The sequence below is a fragment of the Microtus pennsylvanicus genome, chromosome 7 (assembly GCF_037038515.1).
Source record: "Microtus pennsylvanicus isolate mMicPen1 chromosome 7, mMicPen1.hap1, whole genome shotgun sequence".
NCBI classification, from domain to species: domain Eukaryota; kingdom Metazoa; phylum Chordata; class Mammalia; order Rodentia; family Cricetidae; genus Microtus; species Microtus pennsylvanicus.
The window spans coordinates 48,082,106-48,092,273 of record NC_134585.1 but is presented as its reverse complement, the minus strand read 5'-3'; the positions used below and the strand labels follow the sequence as shown (position 1 = coordinate 48,092,273).

The window sequence follows — 10,168 nt, the reverse complement described above, 5'->3', positions numbered from 1 at the left end:
TGAAAAAGCCTTTGACAAAATCCAGTACCCCTTCATGATAAAGGTATTGGAGAGACCCCTACCTTCTTCAGTCTCTTCCTCCTTACCTCTACAATGTTCTCATAGCTGAAGCCCAAGAACTGCTTTTCCCTCTGTTCACTGGGTTGCTCAGTCAGAAGTTCTTTATGAGGCATCCTGTAATGGCAAGGGGCCATTGACACTTCCTCCCCAGCTGGGCCTCTGGAGACCACACCAGGCCCTCCAGTCCTAGGTGTAAAACAGCAACTCTATCTCCTATTGTGGTGCTGGGACTATTGGTAAGGGATTGGTTGGTGATGGCACATCGACTATGGAGAGGTGGACTCATCACTTTGAGAGGCTGAGTCGGAGTCATGGAGGGAGAACCTTGAAAGATGGAGCAGGAATGGGACAGAGAGAAGAGCTGCTCAGTTTTATGGGGGATGAAGAATCTGCACCTGACCCAGCAGGAGTGGGTCATGGAGGAGAGGCCTCTGGGCTAATCTCATGGGGAGCAGGGCAACCTCTGTGGCAAGGGTGTACCTTACTGCTCTGAAGTAAAGGAGAAGGAAGAGGAGGAGGAGAAGGAGGAAGAAGAAGAGGAGGAGGAGGAGGAGGAGGAGGAGGAGGAGGAGGAGGAGGAGAGGGAAGAGGAAGGCTCTTGGAGTTCTTTATACCACCCAAACATCCCAGACCTGACTCAGCATTTTCTGTTTTACTATCACTGATCTCCACACAGCTACAGCCCTAAAGATGCCTGACAGAGAGAACATGTTTGTGGTTAATGTAGAAGACCCTTCAGACTACATTCTGAAGCCAACTGATGCACTTTATGTGAAAGCCTGGGTATCTGATATCCACCTAAGTCGTGGCATGCCATCAGCCTCCATCACACAACCCTACCCTTTGTGGGACCTCCTTGCTCACAAAGGATAACACATTTAGCCTGAAGTTGCCCTGCCTAAATCATTCAGAGTCTGCTCAGCCAGGATCTGCTGCTAGGAACCAGTGAGAGTAATGATTGCCTGACACAGGGGTCTTATGGGAGCCCTTCTGACCAGACATCAGCATCCTTCTCCTCTAGTACTGCCTCCCACTTGGACTCAGTGGAACTGCTTCCTTCGGAATTGCTCCCTCATATTCCCATTGAGGAGGGGCTCCCAGCAGGGATAGTTCATCCCATCCCTGCTCAACCCCTTACTCTCCTCTGGATACTCCAGAAGAAGCCACAGAGTCATTCCTGTTCCACAAGGAGTCAGAGGGCACTGAGGGGAATCAGACCCTCTCAGGATATCCTTGGTTTCATGGCATGCTTTCTCTACTCAAAGCTGCCCAGTTACTGCTAGGAGGAGACACTGGCTCCCATGGTACATTCCTGGTACATCAGAGTGAGAGAAGATGTGGTAAAAAAATGTCCTCACTTTCAACTTCCAGGGCCAGGACAATACCTGTGCTTGTCACTGAATGAGGATGGTCACTGCTAGGTCCCACATCTGTGGTTCCAGTCAATTTTCGATATTCTTGAGCTCTTCCAAGTGCATCCCATCCCTGTGGAGTCTGCAGGCCCCAGTGATGTTGTCCTTGTCAGCTATGTGTCCTCTCAGCAGCAACAGTGCCAGAAGCAGGCTGGGAGAAATATCGGAGTATGCAAGGATGACCAACGCCACCCTGATTCTTGTTATTTTGTGCAAGTACTCAGACAATGGGCCATGTAACATCAAACCCATTATGGTTAGTACTCTATTTTGAAGGCAGTCCTTGACTCCTCAGTTTTGCTCCAATAGTTCTCTGCTTATGATGATACAGTAGAGACCCAAGCCCATATAAATTAGTAATTTGGACTTAATGTCACTCTCGACAGGCTGGCTGGCCATGAACAATACACTGATCCTGTATCACAACTCATGACTGGCGTGCATGCCTATTACCAAAAGGTGTCTTACCTAGCCTTCAAGGCCATCAAACTTTGTATTCCCCAAGGCAGTGTAGGCTATTTCCATAATCTGGTCCAGCAGGCTGTGGAACCATTTCCCAAATTTTTGAGCTGTGTCACCAAAGCTGTTGAAAATTGTGTCCCATCTGACCCTACCAAGAATGTCCTTATTAAACAGCAAACCAGGGAGGGGCTCAACACCATCACCTGTAATGTCATCGCACCTGTTAGAAATGAAGATGTTTGTAAGTGGGTCTTAGCCGCCCGTGATATTGACACATAAATGGGATCATTTCAACCCTTACAGCTTCCACCAATGCCTTGGTCAATGCCAAACTTGATGAGGATAATAATTCTACCACACCAAACTGTACTTGATGGGATGTGGACAGTCTGGCCACTTATATAGGGAATTTTCTGGGGCTAATCCAAAGACCAAATGCCATAAATGACAAAAGGGCTATGACAAACTGGGCATGAGACTGTCGAAGCCCCACCCCACAGGGTCCTGATATGAATGATAGATTGGACAATGGCTTCACACTCCTGGTGCATCAAGGTAACTGGTCTGCCTTTGTTTGCAATGGTTAAGGTGAACTTGTTCTCCTTTACTAAGCAGATTTCTTTGATTTCAGTCATTTTAAAAGATAGATTGCCCCAATACTTTTGTTCTCTCTGCTGAGGTTACTTGAACAGCAGTTGAAACAACCTTAATAGAGATTTCAGTGGCCTTATTAGTTAGCTTGAGAGCATTGTTGAACACCTTTAGGTCCTCTTCCAGCATCCAGTTTTCAATAGGGAGTTCCTGCTCTATATGCTCAACCAGCTTCCTGGGGTAGTTTATGAAAACCAGTGTCTCCTACAGCTAAGAACCTGACAACAGCAGGTGAACAAGGCAATAATGCAGGTACTAATAGCTATGGAACAGTCTAACCAAAACCTACAAGTGAGGTGGTTCATGCTTGGCTAATGCAAATACAAGAGGCCATTTAAAGCCCTAGTTCCCCTAAAAGTCTCCCATGGCTTCTGACGTCTTGGGACCTTCTGGGGACCCAACCCTCAGAGAACTGGTAGTCAAAGACAGCTATGAGCCAGTCTGGCAGGCCAACCAAAGACAGCTATGAGCCAGTCTGGCAAGCCAACCAAAGACAGCTATGAGCCAGTCTGGCAGGCCAACCAAAAACAGGCACAGACCAAAGCGCTAAGGGGTGCTCCCTGAGGCGGGGTTATTAAAATCCATCACTCCCAATAGGTTAACCAATAAACATAAAACAGAGGGTGAGATGAGGCAGGGCAATAGAGCAAGTACAAGCAAAGGCATGAAAACTCACAATGAGTAGGCAAAATTGGCCAAGACAACCTGTCAGCAGACCAAAAGCAGAGTAACTAATGATGCATGCTCCTGGCCCATCACAATATACCAGCAGTGATTGCCAGTTTCAAAAGGACCAACCAGAAATGTTCCTGGGCAGTTTAATTACCCTAACCTCAAAAAAAAAATCCCCCAACTTTTTTACAGTGGAATCTTTTGCTGCCTATGTCATTGCCTCCACATCTTCTCACCCCCCTGGAAACAGGGATTGTATGACAGGCAGCAATAATAAGCCAAGAAAAACTACAGGAGGCCATTATGGGGTTAGTGAGGAGCCTGGTATAGGGAAATTCCCAGGAATCTACAAAACTGAGCAATAGTGGAGAGGATGCTGTAACTGCCCTTCTTTTGTGATCAGATTGTGACTACCCTAAGTGTCATCATAGAGCCTTCATCCAGTAACTGATAGAAGCAGATGAAGAGATCCACAGCTAACAACTGGTCTGAGTTCCTGGAGTCCAGTCATAGAGAAGAAAGTGATAATGATGATGAAGAAACCCACAGAAACATCTGACCCCAGCTATGGGAGCTCACTGACTTTGGATTGCAAGCTAGGGAACCTGCATAGGACAAAACTAGGCTTTCTGAATGTGGGTAACAGTTGTGTGGCTTGGGCAATGTGCCACTGACAGTGGAACCAGTATTTATCCCTAGTTCATGAATTGGCATTTTTGGAGGCCATTCCCTATGGAGGGATACCTTGCTCAGCCTCCAAGGGAGAGCCTTGGTCTGGCTTCAAGTGATGTGACAGACTTTATTGCCACATATGTGCACATGTGGAAGGAAAGAGAGGATTATGGGTGTGGGTGAGAACCTTCCATGGCTGTTATTGCAGAGAAAAAATTAGTTGGACTGTGGAATTTTGAAGATTCTTAAGTTTTCTACCTCACATCTCACCGTGGAAATGATGTGAGTACAGAACCACCCACTAAGCCTACCATCTATCCCAGATTCACTCCATTATTGTCTTCTCTTAAGCTGATTCATAGAATAGCTGGCTGACCACTCAATGGGAGTACTACACAAAAGCCAAATATCTTTAAAATATTTTCATTTCACTTATATGCTTTGTGCACTCTTAAAACCTTGTTACCCTCAAGCTCACACCTCACGGTGTGCACTTGTCTGTGCACTCTTAGGTCTAAGCCTGAAAAACATGAATGAAACTAGCTCTTCCTGTTGGCTTTCTCTCTAAGTCTTTAAGGTCACCCGAGAGCAGACAGTAAATGGAACCCATGAGGCTAGAGGAGGAAGCCTGTGGCTTTCTTTGTGGCTGATGCTCCTGCTGCATTTTTCAGGCCACAGTCTCCATGGTTACCCTCCAAGTAAGTTTGTCTGCTCTTCTTCCGAGCCTCACCGGCACCCCCTCCTTAAGGTCTGACAGTCAGCTCTTCAGCATCACTTCTTCAGGTTTCAGAGTGGTAACTCTCCCAATCTCTTCACAAAATCCTTCTAGATATATCAAGCAAAATTCACATGCAGTGTTCTTAATCAAAGGGACTCAATCAAATCTCTTATTGTCTCAACTCCTTCCTGTATTTACCTGTTTTCAGATAGACAAACCCAATGTGAATTTTCACAAAAGCCAGGCTAACAAATGGCCCTGTGTTTACTACCTGTGTACTAGTGTGACAACTGTGGTATATCTTCCATGTCCATCTGGTCAGTTAATAATTTAACACCATTGCTTGCAGCAACTTGAGTCTCGATTCCTTTGTTTCACTAACTGGTAACGTACACAGATGTCATTGTTAGGTTACATTTGTCTGCTGAAAATATTAAATTTTGATGTTGGGCTTTACTAGCAAAGCATATCCTTTGTCAATTATGATTACAAGTTATTAATGATTAAAGTTATTATCTATGAAAGTTTCTACTAGTACTTTACTAATATACCAGGAAGGATAATAAGGATTGGAAGTAAGAAAACAATATGTCCAAAGAAAAGAAAGAGAAGAGAAAGCTGACTGCTCTTGTAAGAAGTCTGTGGATCTTTTTCCTCTGTCATTTTCTCCCCTTGTCTCCATTAAATTTGCTTTAAGAAAGAAATGACTCTTTAGAACCAGAAATACAAATATTTGCTTGGATCATATGAGTGACATAATTAACTTTTCAAACAAATGCTTAAGAATATAAAATTGAGTTGCTAGAAACTGGAATTTGCCTATGTATCACTTTTTTGTTGCTTAGCCTATGTTAAGCCTGACACAATAATTTGGAATTATCAAATAACATGTATTTACCATCCTAAAATGTGATGTGATAAATGCAGATCTTCTGCCTGTGTGTTTACATTCTATACTTCTTCAGGCCTCTTTCTGTGGGTCAGCAGTGATAGATGACAGATCTGGACTTCATATTCAATAGCCAATAACCACTTGTTTTAGTCTCATTTCTTTCGATGTTCTAGAATACCCTGAGAAAAAGCAACTTTGTGCAAAAAGGGCTTATTAGGTGATAATTCCAGGTATAATTTATCGTTGAGAACATTAGAACTATAAACAGCAAGAACCTGAAACAGTTAGTCACATCCATAGTCAAGAGGAAACAGAAAAATGAGTGCATGCAAGCATAATATTCAGATGACCTTGTCCAATCTTATGTAGTCTAGGACCCAAACTCAGGGAACACAGTGGTCTGGCTGTCCCACTTCAATTATGTAATCAAGTTAATTCCCTACACCATGCCTCAGTCTTGTGATTTTAAACTAAAATTTGGGAATCTCATACCTCTCAACAATCATTTCCCTCATTTTTGTGCATTCTTTCAATGTCAGTAACCACCCTTTCCAGAAAAGCAGATTCATTTCATGCCTTCCAATGTTTCTCTGAGGCTATAAATTTCTTCCTGTTTCTCCATTCTATCTCAGCTGTGAAGTGTTGGCCATGTCTCATATTTCCCACAGTAGTTATATTGATGATACATTGGAGAACTGCAATATACCTAAGAATTTCAAGCATCAAAGTACAATTCTTCAAGGCTGAGCTGTATTAGAGTATCCAGTCAGTGATAGGTTATCCTGTATAGCAATCATCCTACAGACCCCAAACAAGAGAAATCTAGTACCTCCAACATAGCAGGATTAGTAAAAACTCAGAGACAAAAGTTGGGGTTCAACCTGAAGGTCAGAAAAACAAAACATCCAGTCACTGGCACTCACCTCTACCTCAGTCCAAAATGGTGATCCTGCCTCCATGAATCTTAGAATGAAACTGTGTGTGAGAGCTGTCTCCTCCCAGGTTTTAGTCGTCTCTAGTTCTGAGATTAAATGTGTGCACCGCTATTGCTCGGTTTCTATGGCAAACTAGTGTGGTTACTGGGATTAAAGGTGTGTGTCACCAATGACTGATGTGTAAGGCTGATCAGTACAGCTGTTTTACTCTCAGAACTTCAGGCAAGCTTTATTTATTAAAATACAAATGAAATGTCACTCTACTGCGCTCCTGGTTTCATTCGATTTTGACTTCAGTTGAGAATCTGTTATGCACTTGACCATCCAATATCTCTTGCTCGCATTTTTCTTCAACCTCCTGTGTACATTCATTAATTTCTGCCTTGTCTTTTCTCCTACTTTCTCTTCTATATACTATGGAAGAAAAGCTTTTTTCTATAAGCTAAAATGACTCAATAACAACTGATCTATCACATCCAAATCCTACACTGAAGTCAGAAGCTGAAGATTAACTATTTTTGTTTTCACTTCATTTCTTACACCTGAAGGTGAAAAGAAAAGGCTACTTTGAACTACGAATGTGAGATTTACAAGAAAGTCCTAATATTTTGAATCTATCTATCTATCTATCTATCTATCTATCTATCTATCTATCTATCTATCTCTATACATGCATACATACACACATGTGTGTATGCACACACATATTTGAGAAAACATATCCCTCTTTGTGGTAGCCACATGGGGAAGGAATGGAGGAAGTACCTACTTAAAAGGCAAGATGTTATTCATTTCCTGTGTCTCTAAAATCAATTTCCGAAATAAATGCCACATTTAAGGTATGCAAAAAGAAAGCAAACAAACTGCATTGTGTCATATTAGGTAAAGTTAATGTGGGTTCCATCTGACCACTGTCAGGATGGTCAAGATTAATCCAGCAAATGAAAGTAGGTATGGGGAAAAGGAAATATATAGCACGTATTTATTACTGGGGGCATATGAACTGCTACAGCAACTGTGGAAATCAGTGTAGAGGCACCTCAAAAACAAGCTATATTTACCACAATATCTATCTATATCATTCTTAGATATATACCTAAAAGACTCTACAGCCTACTGAGGTAGGAAGTCCTTCCGTATATGTGTTGTTTTTATTGGTTAATGAATAAAAAAACTGCATTGGTCTGTGATAAGGCAAAGAGATAGGTAGGGAAAACTGAACTGAATGCTGGAAGAAAAAGGTGGAGTAAGGAGATACCATGTAGCTGCCACCGAGAACAGAGGAGCTGGAAACTTGCCGGTAAGCCACAGGTACTTGGCAAAACACAGATTAAAAGAAATGGGTTAAATTCAGTTGTAAGAGCTAGCCAATAAGAAGTTAGAGCTAATAGGCCAAGCAGTGATTTAATTAATGTTTTGGTGTGGTTATTTCGGGACTGAGCAGTCAGGAACAAACAAGCGGCCTCCGACAACAGCCTATATAGAGATACTTGTTTATTTATTTTCATTGCTGCTCTATTCAAAATACTCAGAAATTGGAACCAGCCTAGATGAGCATCAACTGGTGAATGGATAATATATTTATATAACGAAATATCACTCAACTATTGAAAATGAAATTTGAACTCAAATGAATTGAGCTAGAAACAGTTGCCCTGAGCAAGATAACTCAAACTCACATAGAAGAAATTTCCATTCTCTCTCTTATGTATGGATGTGAGATTTTAAGCCTTAGCTATGTTTGTTTCCTCAAAAACATCCAAAAATGTTAGGTAAGAAACCGGGGGAAGAAGGGTTCTTCCAAGGAAGGGAAAATAAAATATAATGTTATCAAAGGATAAAGTGGAAATTAGAATAGTAGGATTAAATGAGGAAGGGGTTGAAGAGGTAACATGACATGGGATAACTAACACTAAAGGCCTTTCTGAAAAGTCACGTGGAAACCTATTTTAACAGTTTCCTAAAATATATACATACATATAAAGGGAAACCAAATGAAGTCATCATAGAATGGGAAAGATTGTCCCCTAATGAGACATCATATACCACAAATTCCAGTATCTAGAACGAAACATTGGTCAAATGGATCTCATAACCCACTTCAACTATTATAGACTACTGCCAATACTACTGGTTACCCTCCACAATCAGTTGGTAAGACCCTACCAACATGGAGGACAACATGGATAAGGACAACCGCCGTGGAGAAAGGGAACTGGTGTTCAACTAGAAGCTTCATCTGTACTGGCTAGCATTCACAGTCCCGGAAAGAGAAAAGTAAAGGTCAATATCACCCAGCTAAGAACACTGAAAACTATAATCATAATATACTCGCAACTTCTCAGCAGTCCTCATTGTCCATTATGTTCAACGAGTCCAGGTTTTATCCCAGGCTTTTTCAGACCCAGTCCAGCTGGCCTTGGTGAACATCCCCATTGTCTCAGTGGATGGGTGCACTCCTCGCGGTCCTGAGTTCCTTGCTTGTGCTCTCTCTCCTTCTGCTCCTGATTTGGACCTTGGGATTTCAGTCCTGTGCTCCAATGTGGGACTCTGTCTCTGTCTCCTTTCATCGCCTGATGAAGGTTAATATCCAGGAGGATGACTATATGTTTTTCTTTGGGTTCACCTTCTTATTTAGCTTCTCTAGAAACACGAATTATAGGCTCAATGTCCGTTATTTATGGCTAGAAACCAATTAGGAGTGAGTACATCCCATGTTCCTCTTTTTTGGGTCTGGCTTACGTCACTCAGGATAGTGTTTTCTATTTCCATCCATTTCCTTGGACTCCCCACAGGGCAGGGAACGCTGACTGCTCTTCGGGCTGATGAGGGAGGGGGAGTTGATTGGGGGAGGAGGAGAGAAATGGGAGGCAGTGGCGGGGAGAAGACAGAAATCTTTAATAAATAAATAAATAATAAAAAAATAATATACTCGCAAGATGTTTTCCTGTCTTCATAATTCAATTATTTTATGAAGAATGATTGAAACATGTTTGTATTTATAAAAAAATATTTATTTTTCCTCTTGTCCATCTAGAGCTGTATTTATCAGCTGAGTACTTCCTTTCCTAAGACTATTTTGGCACCAACAAATAAAAATTAAATAAATTAATAAAGCAATGTTAGTTATTTTGTATTTTCTGGTTATCGCCTCTAGGTGTTACTGGTTGGTCAATAACTAATCAAGTGATTTATCTCGTTTTCCTGTGGAAATGCTGATGTAATACATGTGCACAAGGAGTCGTTGGGGCCAGGTTTCTTTTTTGTAGCTTTACTTTCTGTTTCTATGGTATCTCTTTCATTATTCAGTCTAGTTCTTCTAGTCTTTGTTCCTGCAGTAACTCTCGCATTCTTCCTCCTGGGACTTTCCGTCTCAACTTTACAGCAACCCGCTAGACTTGTGAAAATAGGGGAGGGAAAAGATGGGGAAAGACTGTACCAAACTTTAAGAACTAGTTATAACAAAAAAAAAAGGGGGGGGGGTCTGAAATTGCATGCTATGGCATTAGGTGTAATGAGGTCCCAGAAGGAAGTGGAAGGGACCTATAAACATAGGCATGCCTCTTCTTTTACATGTGAGTTACTTTGGTAGTATTGAAGAAGTGCAGAGTGAACTGTTACACTTGGGGTTAGCCTTGAAGACACTAATGAATCCTCGGGTGGGGCTGAACACCTTCAGCTTGTGTTCACTGAT

General features: G+C 42.0%; 1 pseudogene; it reads left to right on the top strand.

Moving 5' to 3' along the window:
- Positions 1 to 403: 403 nt before the first annotated feature.
- LOC142853994 (SH2B adapter protein 1 pseudogene) lies at positions 404 to 2,213 on the top strand (annotated as a pseudogene).
- The last annotated feature ends 7,955 nt before the right edge of the window (positions 2,214 to 10,168 follow it).